Below are 15,473 nucleotides of genomic sequence, written 5' to 3'. Positions count from 1 at the left end.
TTGACTGTAACACCCCGACAATTCTCTCTTTTCTAAAATAATCTTTTAATATAAAACGTAGAGAATTATCAAGGCATTATCGCCCGTGTGAAAACGTAACGGCTTATTCAGAATTTTGCAGCGGAAAACATAAAACTAACTTTAGGTTTATAAATAATCGATTACAGATTTAGTCCAAAACCCATTTAACTGAAATAAGGAAATACGAATAGTACGACAAATTTCAAATTTAAGTTAACAAACCAAATCACTTAATAAAGCAAATCTAACTACAAGCTCTCTAATCCCGATCCCCAATGATGCATCATCTTCAAACCTGCAGATGGACAATGCTTATTGATCCTTAGAGACTGCTCACCAAGATTGGGTCATCACAGGATCAATAAGGCATAGCCATGATCAACATGCACAAGCAAAAGCACGTAATCAGCAAGGCTGAGTACTACATACTAAATCAATAATAATCCTAACATGATTCTATTAAACGAACAATCCTAACATGGTACTAAATAAAACATAAGCAAGGATAATCAAGATATATTGACTTGAAGACTATGTTTGACTGAACTAGACTTTTGTATCATTAACATTATTTAAATTGAAATAGTCAATGGACTGAGTTGTCTACTAGAAACTTCTTCTTCTTCACTAAGGAAGACGAGGTACGGGCGCGACTCCGTAAACCCCAATGACCTGCGATATCGAGGGACTTTTAAATAAAAATAGAACCGGTGATCAATCCGGCCCCAGAAAAAGCCATAGGCGACCCATGACCCCAACTCCTGATTGTCCGTCACTTTAGACGTGCACAGTCTAAAGCTATTGCTACTCATGTTCACTTTACATGACTTAACTTTTAATACTTGGTTATGACTCATCAAACATAAATATTATATTCAACAAGTAAACGCAACTTCTTCTATCTTTGAATTAAACAAGTGATCACAGAGACGTCACACAAGACTTATTCCAATTAATTCAACCTTTCCTTTAATACTGATACAACCCCTCTATATGGGTATAAGGTTTCAACTTACTAAACAAGGTCCTCGGCCCTTATAAAGTAGTGAAAAGCTAAAAGGGAACAATGAACAATCGATCTGAATCAATATATATAATAATCTAATGTTCCCAACCAACATGTTCGCATCAATCATCCATACCAACATGCTATAATTCTCATAACGAAATATATATGCTTAACATGTCCATCCAACAATATTAAACATGCACTTTCAACATAACCTAGTTCATCAACAATTTCAACATAACCAAGTTCCTCAATCGTTTCAACATAACGAAGTTCATAAATCATTTCAATATGGTTTCAACAAATCACACACATTCCAAGCACACAGGTATGTACGTACCTTGTGTAAACAAACTGATAGGCCACTTTAACGAACTCAAAAGTCGCCTACAGAGAATTCTCCGCCTAAAAACAACCAATAAAATTCCCCAATCAATATCCAACAATTTACAGCAATACTAAAGTACTCTAAATACACCCTAAACATATTTTGAACCATCCCAATATCGAAACTTAACTAAATAACCTCCAAGCATAATAACTATTAAACTAATGATCCCAAAACGTTCTAAACTCCAATAAAACATTCCTTTTAAAATTTCCAGCAATATAAAATAATTTCAAACGTCCACAAAACATAATGAACGTTCTTAAAATCATAAAAATAATAGCTTTAATAATATATAATCATTCGATTATGATTTAAATCATTAAAAACCTTAAAATTTCACACTTTAATAATTAAAATCATTATTTCATTTCAATTACCTAATCTGAAAATTAATAATTTAATTATGCAAACCTAAAATTCTGAAATCCACAATTAAATCATAAATCTTATAATTTAAATTCAAGAAACGCAATTTAAATTATTAAAACGTTATTAAATTCATTATTTAAACATAATATGTAAATCTGAAAATTCTAGTTAAATCATAGAAACATATAATTTAAATTCAAGAGCATAAATTCAAATTAATAAACTTAATTAAAAGATTTAAATAACTTAGGGTTTTAGAAACAACCAAAAGAGAGGGAATGGGTTGCTGGCCGGCGGCAGTGGTGGCGGCAGCAGGCGGGTGGTCTACGGCGCGGCGGACAGGCGGCGCGACGCAACTGGTGGCTGACACTAGTGATGGTGGCGAGGGGAGTGTGCTTGCGTGGAGGAGGAAGGAGGGAGGAGCAGGCCGAGCGGGCAGGGCCACAACGACGGTGCAGGCGGTGCGGCGCGGGGTAGACGCAGAAACAGCAACCAGGTGGCGGTGGTTGCGAGCGCTGGTGGTGGTTGAGCAAAACAGAACTCATGATTAATTAAGGGAAGAAGAAGAAGAAGAAGGGAGAAAGAAAGAAATTATAGACGAGAGGGAGGAGGAGGAATTACCGGGCACAGGAGGAGGAGGAGCGACGGTGGTCGGGTGGCTGCGGCGGCTGGGACAACGGCGGTGGCTTGGTACAACAGGCTTTTGGGTTTTTACGTGAAGTTTGAAGAGGGTCTGAGGGTTTTGCTTTTCACGTTTTTTTTTTTTTTTTTTTTCTTCTTTGGTTTCACGTGAATTAGGAAAAGAGAAAGGGAGTATGTAGTTTGGGTTTTATTACTTTGGGCTTCACCAATTGGGCTAGAGTTAGGAGTTTAATTTTAGGATTCGAATCCAAAACCGAAATATGATCGTTTTCTAAATTCAATCGATTTTCGTAATTCGAATTCTTTTCAACTTAAAATTCAAACATTATTTTTGATTGCACAAACCGTTAAAATATTTAGAATATATTTAAATAAAATTAAATATACATTTGATATATAAATATAATAAAGTTCAAAAATCGTTAAATATTTAGAACGTACTTAAAATAAAATAAATATACGTTAATTATATATTTATTACTTAAAATTCATAAATTCTATTTAAATATAAATAATATACGTTAAAATATATTAATAAAATTTATAAATTTACGGGGGATTACAATCTACCCCTCTTAAAAGAAGTTTCGTCCCGAAACTTGACACAAAATTTCCCACCTTTTCCCCAAGAGCTTTTAACTTATTCTTACTAGAGAAGTACTTGTGCCATCTATGTGCACTCTTTTGCCAATTCAAAGCTGTTTGTGTTACTCATGAACACCTTTTCTTATGCGGAGAATCTATTTGCTTTGCATCAACTTGTAAAATTTGCTAAAATGAGCATGAAAATGCATAAAAATGACATAAAATAGGTAAAAAGTGCGAATTTCTATCGCATTCTACCCCCCTTAAAGAAAACGAGTTACGCCCTCGTAACTCACCTCAGGGAATAGCTAACCAAAATTCTTTTTCGACGAATTCTATCCTCAAAATTCCTATTTCACTAAAACTACTAACTTTAGACTTTTCGCAACAGATGACTAAACAAAAGAACAAGTCACCACGAATTAAATAATGCTTAACTTGCGCGGAGTTAATAGAAAAGTACCAGAATCTATATCGGCAGATCGTTCATCCTCATTCCGATTCATCATGTACAACTTTCCTGGAGCCTTATTCGGGTTGTTGTTATCATTTGCAGGCTTATTATAGTTCTCTTGATTGTTTTGTGCCCCTCCAGGCTTTGAATTTTGACCTCCAGACTGGTTAAACCTCACTTGGTTTCCACCTCCATTACTATTTTGTTCCTTTCTGTGCTTAGTGAAGCACTCATACTCCCTATGTCCCCTTTTCTGACAATAGTTGCAGGTCACTAATTCTCCTTTGCAGTTCTTACCAGGGTGATTGTTACTGCACATCTTGCAATGATGCACTCTCTCAGATGGGTTCGAGTTGTTGTGGTGCCCCTGATTGTTTCCTCCTTGGAAATTTCCATTTCCATTCCCATTTCCGTTTCTATTCTTTTTAAAGTTTTCTTGGTTACCCCCAGCATTAAAATCTTTCCTCTTTTCCCCAATTACCACAGTTTTCTTTTCCCTTCTAGACTGCAGACCATAAATATGAGCAGCTCTCCCATACACTATGTCTAAGGAAGTAAAAGTTTCTCCACCTAATCCCAGTTGAATTTCATCAGTCAGTCCTTGCTCAAACCTTTGAGCCTTTAATTCCTCAGTAGCTACCACCTCAGGTGCAAACCTCGATAAAGCTATAAACTTGCTATAGTATTCAGCAATAGTCATATTCCCCATCCTAAGGTTGATAAACTCCTGCGCTTTCTGCTTTCTCATAAAAGGAGGATAAAACTTCCCCCTTAAGGCAACTATGAATGAATCCCAATTGAATCCCTCAACAGCACTTAGTCTATTTCCATTTTCTTTCCACCACAAATCGGCTTCATCTTTTAGATATAGGACAGCTTGACTTACTCTCATACTCCCAGGGCAACTCACAGCCTCAAATAGTTTCTCAAATTCCCTAATCCAGTTTTCCAGGAAGGTAGGGTCTGCTTGTCCCTTGAAATACGGTGGCTTGACCTTAGAAAGTCTTTCAAACATTTCCCCTGCAGAATCGGGGCGCTCAGTTCTCTCCTGGGTTAGCTTTTCCGCCAAGAGGCGAATCGCAGCAGCTAGATCATTGATGTTGGCCATTCTAGAACGCGACCTGCAATTAGTATACTCTATTTCAGGTTTGAAACACCACTTATACATTATCCCATACAATTTAATACTTGAATTGACCATAAAGATCGCCTCAACCAACAATGTTCACATTAATACACATCATTTACGAAGGCACGAAAATCGTTTATGAAGGTGCAACGATCGTCTACAAGATGCAATAATCATTGGAAAATAATCATCCTCAATAATTCACGAAAGACATTCACACTGCACGTAAGGCATAACATTTTGAATCATATTGGTCATGAGGGTCTAGATTTGTCCTCACTTCCTTTATGTACTCAAATTATTTAATATTATTGTGGCAATTAAATTGATCCACAATTCACATTGAGTATGCAAACAATTAATCCACGACGTACTACCTAGAGGTTGGAGTATTATGGAATCCTCAAAATAGAATAAAGGACAATTCCTTGAAAACTTTAACTTTTATTGCTAACTCCATAGAGGTTTATTACATCCTTGAAAATAATAAAGAACATTTCAAACTTCAATAAACTTTAACCTTAAACTGTTGTAGCTTTGCTACTTATTCTTTAAAACATAAAAGAGTTAATTAACTATTTATGACTTCAAAATATTTGTGGCCTCTTGCCTACCCATTGCTCCTGAAACTTGCGGAGTGAAATTTAGATCTCAAGGTCATCAAATTCTTCCTCAGGGTCTTCATCTTCTTCCATATCTTCATCTTGATTAGGCTCATTTGCCGTCTGTTCACTTTCGAGTTCTACATCTGAATCACTAGAAATTTCAATGGTTGGCTCATGGGCCACTAGGTTAGGATTCTCTGCCTCAACACCTACATTCTCATTCTCCACAGCTACATCATTTTCCTCTAGGTCATTATTTACACTTATTCCCATAGGTTCTTCTGTAACTGAATCCCCAACATGACTCCCTACGATTTTACCGTCTCTAAATCCACTTTCTGCCGCTTCAATAATGGTGGTCAGAATTTCTGAATCATATTTCCATCTACCATCCCAAGTCCCATACTTAGTCAAGTTTGGAGTTCCATTATCAGAATGCATGTCTTTAAACTTTTCCTTGAGTTCTAGGTATGGAAATTCGTTAGGTAAGCAATTAATGATAGTGGCTGCTATGATATCCTTTCTCATTAAGATAGGTTGCCCTTAAACTTTAGCATAATATTCACATCCAAACACAATTTTCTTCACATAAATATCTGGGGTTTCTATATCAAGTTTCTCGAAGGATCCTATATTGGTATACTTGGAAAGAAACATTTTATCCCTGAAATAAAAAAATTCAAGGTCTCACTAACGATTTTCCAGCCAAAACATAAACAAGGTTCAGTGATCAATAAGTTTGGTGGAATCAAACAATTCTTTATGCACATGTAAATGTAACACTTAAACAATTAGCACATGCACATACATAACAATCAATTTTTTTATCATTGACTAGCTACTAATGCACATATAATTCTATCTTATATGCCCTTCTTATACTACCCATCTCTCATAAACTAAAGCATTAGAATCATTTATATAACGAAATAAAAGAACGAAAATATAATAAAATTATAACGTAGAGTAATAACATAAATAAAAATATAAAATAAATAAAGTAAAATGAATTAAGGAAATGCGTAGCGAATAAATTCGAAAATAAAGTTAATAATTCGAAAAAGATTTTATATTTCCTAACTAACGAATTCTAACTTTTGAAACAACTAAAAAAAAAATTTGAACTCCTTTTTAAAAAAAAATGTATTCATATTATTTTTGTTTATTTGTTTGAATAATAAATAATAAGAAAAATAAAATGTCGAAAGTATCACTTTAACTTTGAAAAATAATTTGATTTCGAACGTAAATAAGGAATATCGTATACTTTCAAACAAGATAAAAGGAAATCGGCCCCCCAAAAAAAAGTACCAATTTTTGAACACTATAATACGTAGAATCTCGATTTTTAAGAAATTTATTTTAAATAACTAGATAGTTAGGCGCCTAAAAATTTATTAAAGTAAAACCTTAGCTTCTAGATACCACTTTGTAACACCCCGACAATTCTCTCTTTTCTAAAATAATCTTTTAATATAAAACGTAGAGAATTATCAAGGCATTATCGCCCGTGTGAAAACGTAACGGCTTATTCAGAATTTTGCAGCGGAAAACATAAAACTAACTTTAGGTTTATAAATAATCGATTACAGATTTAGTCCAAAACCCATTTAACTGAAATAAGGAAATACGAATAGTACGACAAATTTCAAATTTAAGTTAACAAACCAAATCACTTAATAAAGCAAATCTAACTACAAGCTCTCTAATCCCGATCCCCAATGATGCATCATCTTCAAACCTGCAGATGGACAATGCTTATTGATCCTTAGAGACTGCTCACCAAGATTGGGTCATCACAGGATCAATAAGGCATAGCCATGATCAACATGCACAAGCAAAAGCACGTAATCAGCAAGGCTGAGTACTACATACTAAATCAATAATAATCCTAACATGATTCTATTAAACGAACAATCCTAACATGGTACTAAATAAAACATAAGCAAGGATAATCAAGATATATTGACTTGAAGACTATGTTTGACTGAACTAGACTTTTGTATCATTAACATTATTTAAATTGAAATAGTCAATGGACTGAGTTGTCTACTAGAAACTTCTTCTTCTTCACTAAGGAAGACGAGGTACGGGCGCGACTCCGTAAACCCCAATGACCTGCGATATCGAGGGACTTTTAAATAAAAATAGAACCGGTGATCAATCCGGCCCCAGAAAAAGCCATAGGCGACCCATGACCCCAACTCCTGATTGTCCGTCACTTTAGACGTGCACAGTCTAAAGCTATTGCTACTCATGTTCACTTTACATGACTTAACTTTTAATACTTGGTTATGACTCATCAAACATAAATATTATATTCAACAAGTAAACGCAACTTCTTCTATCTTTGAATTAAACAAGTGATCACAGAGACGTCACACAAGACTTATTCCAATTAATTCAACCTTTCCTTTAATACTGATACAACCCCTCTATATGGGTATAAGGTTTCAACTTACTAAACAAGGTCCTCGGCCCTTATAAAGTAGTGAAAAGCTAAAAGGGAACAATGAACAATCGATCTGAATCAATATATATAATAATCTAATGTTCCCAACCAACATGTTCGCATCAATCATCCATACCAACATGCTATAATTCTCATAACGAAATATATATGCTTAACATGTCCATCCAACAATATTAAACATGCACTTTCAACATAACCTAGTTCATCAACAATTTCAACATAACCAAGTTCCTCAATCGTTTCAACATAACGAAGTTCATAAATCATTTCAATATGGTTTCAACAAATCACACACATTCCAAGCACACAGGTATGTACGTACCTTGTGTAAACAAACTGATAGGCCACTTTAACGAACTCAAAAGTCGCCTACAGAGAATTCTCCGCCTAAAAACAACCAATAAAATTCCCCAATCAATATCCAACAATTTACAGCAATACTAAAGTACTCTAAATACACCCTAAACATATTTTGAACCATCCCAATATCGAAACTTAACTAAATAACCTCCAAGCATAATAACTATTAAACTAATGATCCCAAAACGTTCTAAACTCCAATAAAACATTCCTTTTAAAATTTCCAGCAATATAAAATAATTTCAAACGTCCACAAAACATAATGAACGTTCTTAAAATCATAAAAATAATAGCTTTAATAATATATAATCATTCGATTATGATTTAAATCATTAAAAACCTTAAAATTTCACACTTTAATAATTAAAATCATTATTTCATTTCAATTACCTAATCTGAAAATTAATAATTTAATTATGCAAACCTAAAATTCTGAAATCCACAATTAAATCATAAATCTTATAATTTAAATTCAAGAAACGCAATTTAAATTATTAAAACGTTATTAAATTCATTATTTAAACATAATATGTAAATCTGAAAATTCTAGTTAAATCATAGAAACATATAATTTAAATTCAAGAGCATAAATTCAAATTAATAAACTTAATTAAAAGATTTAAATAACTTAGGGTTTAAGAAACAACCAAAAGAGAGGGAATGGGTTGCTGGCCGGCGGCAGTGGTGGCGGCAGCAGGCGGGTGGTCTACGGCGCGGCGGACAGGCGGCGCGACGCAACTGGTGGCTGACACTAGTGATGGTGGCGAGGGGAGTGTGCTTGCGTGGAGGAGGAAGGAGGGAGGAGCAGGCCGAGCGGGCAGGGCCACAACGACGGTGCAGGCGGTGCGGCGCGGGGTAGACGCAGAAACAGCAACCAGGTGGCGGTGGTTGCGAGCGCTGGTGGTGGTTGAGCAAAACAGAACTCATGATTAATTAAGGGAAGAAGAAGAAGAAGAAGGGAGAAAGAAAGAAATTATAGACGAGAGGGAGGAGGAGGAATTACCGGGCACAGGAGGAGGAGGAGCGACGGTGGTCGGGTGGCTGCGGCGGCTGGGACAACGGCGGTGGCTTGGTACAACAGGCTTTTGGGTTTTTACGTGAAGTTTGAAGAGGGTCTGAGGGTTTTGCTTTTCACGTTTTTTTTTTTTTTTTTTTCTTCTTTGGTTTCACGTGAATTAGGAAAAGAGAAAGGGAGTATGTAGTTTGGGTTTTATTACTTTGGGCTTCACCAATTGGGCTAGAGTTAGGAGTTTAATTTTAGGATTCGAATCCAAAACCGAAATATGATCGTTTTCTAAATTCAATCGATTTTCGTAATTCGAATTCTTTTCAACTTAAAATTCAAACATTATTTTTGATTGCACAAACCGTTAAAATATTTAGAATATATTTAAATAAAATTAAATATACATTTGATATATAAATATAATAAAGTTCAAAAATCGTTAAATATTTAGAACGTACTTAAAATAAAATAAATATACGTTAATTATATATTTATTACTTAAAATTCATAAATTCTATTTAAATATAAATAATATACGTTAAAATATATTAATAAAATTTATAAATTTACGGGGGATTACAATCTACCCCTCTTAAAAGAAGTTTCGTCCCGAAACTTGACACAAAATTTCCCACCTTTTCCCCAAGAGCTTTTAACTTATTCTTACTAGAGAAGTACTTGTGCCATCTATGTGCACTCTTTTGCCAATTCAAAGCTGTTTGTGTTACTCATGAACACCTTTTCTTATGCGGAGAATCTATTTGCTTTGCATCAACTTGTAAAATTTGCTAAAATGAGCATGAAAATGCATAAAAATGACATAAAATAGGTAAAAAGTGCGAATTTCTATCGCATTCTACCCCCCTTAAAGAAAACGAGTTACGCCCTCGTAACTCACCTCAGGGAATAGCTAACCAAAATTCTTTTTCGACGAATTCTATCCTCAAAATTCCTATTTCACTAAAACTACTAACTTTAGACTTTTCGCAACAGATGACTAAACAAAAGAACAAGTCACCACGAATTAAATAATGCTTAACTTGCGCGGAGTTAATAGAAAAGTACCAGAATCTATATCGGCAGATCGTTCATCCTCATTCCGATTCATCATGTACAACTTTCCTGGAGCCTTATTCGGGTTGTTGTTATCATTTGCAGGCTTATTATAGTTCTCTTGATTGTTTTGTGCCCCTCCAGGCTTTGAATTTTGACCTCCAGACTGGTTAAACCTCACTTGGTTTCCACCTCCATTACTATTTTGTTCCTTTCTGTGCTTAGTGAAGCACTCATACTCCCTATGTCCCCTTTTCTGACAATAGTTGCAGGTCACTAATTCTCCTTTGCAGTTCTTACCAGGGTGATTGTTACTGCACATCTTGCAATGATGCACTCTCTCAGATGGGTTCGAGTTGTTGTGGTGCCCCTGATTGTTTCCTCCTTGGAAATTTCCATTTCCATTCCCATTTCCGTTTCTATTCTTTTTAAAGTTTTCTTGGTTACCCCCAGCATTAAAATCTTTCCTCTTTTCCCCAATTACCACAGTTTTCTTTTCCCTTCTAGACTGCAGACCATAAATATGAGCAGCTCTCCCATACACTATGTCTAAGGAAGTAAAAGTTTCTCCACCTAATCCCAGTTGAATTTCATCAGTCAGTCCTTGCTCAAACCTTTGAGCCTTTAATTCCTCAGTAGCTACCACCTCAGGTGCAAACCTCGATAAAGCTATAAACTTGCTATAGTATTCAGCAATAGTCATATTCCCCATCCTAAGGTTGATAAACTCCTGCGCTTTCTGCTTTCTCATAAAAGGAGGATAAAACTTCCCCCTTAAGGCAACTATGAATGAATCCCAATTGAATCCCTCAACAGCACTTAGTCTATTTCCATTTTCTTTCCACCACAAATCGGCTTCATCTTTTAGATATAGGACAGCTTGACTTACTCTCATACTCCCAGGGCAACTCACAGCCTCAAATAGTTTCTCAAATTCCCTAATCCAGTTTTCCAGGAAGGTAGGGTCTGCTTGTCCCTTGAAATACGGTGGCTTGACCTTAGAAAGTCTTTCAAACATTTCCCCTGCAGAATCGGGGCGCTCAGTTCTCTCCTGGGTTAGCTTTTCCGCCAAGAGGCGAATCGCAGCAGCTAGATCATTGATGTTGGCCATTCTAGAACGCGACCTGCAATTAGTATACTCTATTTCAGGTTTGAAACACCACTTATACATTATCCCATACAATTTAATACTTGAATTGACCATAAAGATCGCCTCAACCAACAATGTTCACATTAATACACATCATTTACGAAGGCACGAAAATCGTTTATGAAGGTGCAACGATCGTCTACAAGATGCAATAATCATTGGAAAATAATCATCCTCAATAATTCACGAAAGACATTCACACTGCACGTAAGGCATAACATTTTGAATCATATTGGTCATGAGGGTCTAGATTTGTCCTCACTTCCTTTATGTACTCAAATTATTTAATATTATTGTGGCAATTAAATTGATCCACAATTCACATTGAGTATGCAAACAATTAATCCACGACGTACTACCTAGAGGTTGGAGTATTATGGAATCCTCAAAATAGAATAAAGGACAATTCCTTGAAAACTTTAACTTTTATTGCTAACTCCATAGAGGTTTATTACATCCTTGAAAATAATAAAGAACATTTCAAACTTCAATAAACTTTAACCTTAAACTGTTGTAGCTTTGCTACTTATTCTTTAAAACATAAAAGAGTTAATTAACTATTTATGACTTCAAAATATTTGTGGCCTCTTGCCTACCCATTGCTCCTGAAACTTGCGGAGTGAAATTTAGATCTCAAGGTCATCAAATTCTTCCTCAGGGTCTTCATCTTCTTCCATATCTTCATCTTGATTAGGCTCATTTGCCGTCTGTTCACTTTCGAGTTCTACATCTGAATCACTAGAAATTTCAATGGTTGGCTCATGGGCCACTAGGTTAGGATTCTCTGCCTCAACACCTACATTCTCATTCTCCACAGCTACATCATTTTCCTCTAGGTCATTATTTACACTTATTCCCATAGGTTCTTCTGTAACTGAATCCCCAACATGACTCCCTACGATTTTACCGTCTCTAAATCCACTTTCTGCCGCTTCAATAATGGTGGTCAGAATTTCTGAATCATATTTCCATCTACCATCCCAAGTCCCATACTTAGTCAAGTTTGGAGTTCCATTATCAGAATGCATGTCTTTAAACTTTTCCTTGAGTTCTAGGTATGGAAATTCGTTAGGTAAGCAATTAATGATAGTGGCTGCTATGATATCCTTTCTCATTAAGATAGGTTGCCCTTAAACTTTAGCATAATATTCACATCCAAACACAATTTTCTTCACATAAATATCTGGGGTTTCTATATCAAGTTTCTCGAAGGATCCTATATTGGTATACTTGGAAAGAAACATTTTATCCCTGAAATAAAAAAATTCAAGGTCTCACTAACGATTTTCCAGCCAAAACATAAACAAGGTTCAGTGATCAATAAGTTTGGTGGAATCAAACAATTCTTTATGCACATGTAAATGTAACACTTAAACAATTAGCACATGCACATACATAACAATCAATTTTTTTATCATTGACTAGCTACTAATGCACATATAATTCTATCTTATATGCCCTTCTTATACTACCCATCTCTCATAAACTAAAGCATTAGAATCATTTATATAACGAAATAAAAGAACGAAAATATAATAAAATTATAACGTAGAGTAATAACATAAATAAAAATATAAAATAAATAAAGTAAAATGAATTAAGGAAATGCGTAGCGAATAAATTCGAAAATAAAGTTAATAATTCGAAAAAGATTTTATATTTCCTAACTAACGAATTCTAACTTTTGAAACAACTAAAAAAAAAATTTGAACTCCTTTTTAAAAAAAAATGTATTCATATTATTTTTGTTTATTTGTTTGAATAATAAATAATAAGAAAAATAAAATGTCGAAAGTATCACTTTAACTTTGAAAAATAATTTGATTTCGAACGTAAATAAGGAATATCGTATACTTTCAAACAAGATAAAAGGAAATCGGCCCCCCAAAAAAAAGTACCAATTTTTGAACACTATAATACGTAGAATCTCGATTTTTAAGAAATTTATTTTAAATAACTAGATAGTTAGGCGCCTAAAAATTTATTAAAGTAAAACCTTAGCTTCTAGATACCACTTTGTAACACCCCGACAATTCTCTCTTTTCTAAAATAATCTTTTAATATAAAACGTAGAGAATTATCAAGGCATTATCGCCCGTGTGAAAACGTAACGGCTTATTCAGAATTTTGCAGCGGAAAACATAAAACTAACTTTAGGTTTATAAATAATCGATTACAGATTTAGTCCAAAACCCATTTAACTGAAATAAGGAAATACGAATAGTACGACAAATTTCAAATTTAAGTTAACAAACCAAATCACTTAATAAAGCAAATCTAACTACAAGCTCTCTAATCCCGATCCCCAATGATGCATCATCTTCAAACCTGCAGATGGACAATGCTTATTGATCCTTAGAGACTGCTCACCAAGATTGGGTCATCACAGGATCAATAAGGCATAGCCATGATCAACATGCACAAGCAAAAGCACGTAATCAGCAAGGCTGAGTACTACATACTAAATCAATAATAATCCTAACATGATTCTATTAAACGAACAATCCTAACATGGTACTAAATAAAACATAAGCAAGGATAATCAAGATATATTGACTTGAAGACTATGTTTGACTGAACTAGACTTTTGTATCATTAACATTATTTAAATTGAAATAGTCAATGGACTGAGTTGTCTACTAGAAACTTCTTCTTCTTCACTAAGGAAGACGAGGTACGGGCGCGACTCCGTAAACCCCAATGACCTGCGATATCGAGGGACTTTTAAATAAAAATAGAACCGGTGATCAATCCGGCCCCAGAAAAAGCCATAGGCGACCCATGACCCCAACTCCTGATTGTCCGTCACTTTAGACGTGCACAGTCTAAAGCTATTGCTACTCATGTTCACTTTACATGACTTAACTTTTAATACTTGGTTATGACTCATCAAACATAAATATTATATTCAACAAGTAAACGCAACTTCTTCTATCTTTGAATTAAACAAGTGATCACAGAGACGTCACACAAGACTTATTCCAATTAATTCAACCTTTCCTTTAATACTGATACAACCCCTCTATATGGGTATAAGGTTTCAACTTACTAAACAAGGTCCTCGGCCCTTATAAAGTAGTGAAAAGCTAAAAGGGAACAATGAACAATCGATCTGAATCAATATATATAATAATCTAATGTTCCCAACCAACATGTTCGCATCAATCATCCATACCAACATGCTATAATTCTCATAACGAAATATATATGCTTAACATGTCCATCCAACAATATTAAACATGCACTTTCAACATAACCTAGTTCATCAACAATTTCAACATAACCAAGTTCCTCAATCGTTTCAACATAACGAAGTTCATAAATCATTTCAATATGGTTTCAACAAATCACACACATTCCAAGCACACAGGTATGTACGTACCTTGTGTAAACAAACTGATAGGCCACTTTAACGAACTCAAAAGTCGCCTACAGAGAATTCTCCGCCTAAAAACAACCAATAAAATTCCCCAATCAATATCCAACAATTTACAGCAATACTAAAGTACTCTAAATACACCCTAAACATATTTTGAACCATCCCAATATCGAAACTTAACTAAATAACCTCCAAGCATAATAACTATTAAACTAATGATCCCAAAACGTTCTAAACTCCAATAAAACATTCCTTTTAAAATTTCCAGCAATATAAAATAATTTCAAACGTCCACAAAACATAATGAACGTTCTTAAAATCATAAAAATAATAGCTTTAATAATATATAATCATTCGATTATGATTTAAATCATTAAAAACCTTAAAATTTCACACTTTAATAATTAAAATCATTATTTCATTTCAATTACCTAATCTGAAAATTAATAATTTAATTATGCAAACCTAAAATTCTGAAATCCACAATTAAATCATAAATCTTATAATTTAAATTCAAGAAACGCAATTTAAATTATTAAAACGTTATTAAATTCATTATTTAAACATAATATGTAAATCTGAAAATTCTAGTTAAATCATAGAAACATATAATTTAAATTCAAGAGCATAAATTCAAATTAATAAACTTAATTAAAAGATTTAAATAACTTAGGGTTTAAGAAACAACCAAAAGAGAGGGAATGGGTTGCTGGCCGGCGGCAGTGGTGGCGGCAGCAGGCGGGTGGTCTACGGCGCGGCGGACAGGCGGCGCGACGCAACTGGTGGCTGACACTAGTGATGGTGGCGAGGGGAGTGTGCTTGCGTGGAGGAGGAAGGAGGGAGGAGC

General features: G+C 34.6%; 3 long non-coding RNA genes across 3 annotated transcripts; all 3 read right to left on the bottom strand.

Moving 5' to 3' along the window:
* Window positions 1-168: 168 nt before the first annotated feature.
* Window positions 169-1,467, bottom strand: LOC130469238 (uncharacterized). Its single transcript, XR_008929649.1, has 2 exons — window positions 1,371-1,467; window positions 169-350 (listed from the first exon to the last, which is right to left on the bottom strand). It is a non-coding gene; the product is annotated as an uncharacterized lncRNA (long non-coding RNA).
* Window positions 1,468-6,798: 5,331 nt separating this feature from the next.
* On the bottom strand, window positions 6,799-8,097 carry LOC130469236 (uncharacterized). The gene is made up of 2 exons (XR_008929647.1): window positions 8,001-8,097; window positions 6,799-6,980 (listed from the first exon to the last, which is right to left on the bottom strand). It is a non-coding gene; the product is annotated as an uncharacterized lncRNA (long non-coding RNA).
* A 5,330-nt stretch (window positions 8,098-13,427) lies between these two features.
* LOC130469237 (uncharacterized) lies at window positions 13,428-14,726 on the bottom strand. Its single transcript, XR_008929648.1, has 2 exons — window positions 14,630-14,726; window positions 13,428-13,609 (listed from the first exon to the last, which is right to left on the bottom strand). It is a non-coding gene; the product is annotated as an uncharacterized lncRNA (long non-coding RNA).
* Window positions 14,727-15,473: the final 747 nt, after the last annotated feature.

The sequence above is a fragment of the Spinacia oleracea genome, chromosome 3 (assembly GCF_020520425.1).
Source record: "Spinacia oleracea cultivar Varoflay chromosome 3, BTI_SOV_V1, whole genome shotgun sequence".
Lineage (NCBI taxonomy): Eukaryota > Viridiplantae > Streptophyta > Magnoliopsida > Caryophyllales > Amaranthaceae > Spinacia > Spinacia oleracea.
Note: the sequence above shows the minus strand (reverse complement) of the source record. Positions and strands in the feature narration are given on the sequence as shown.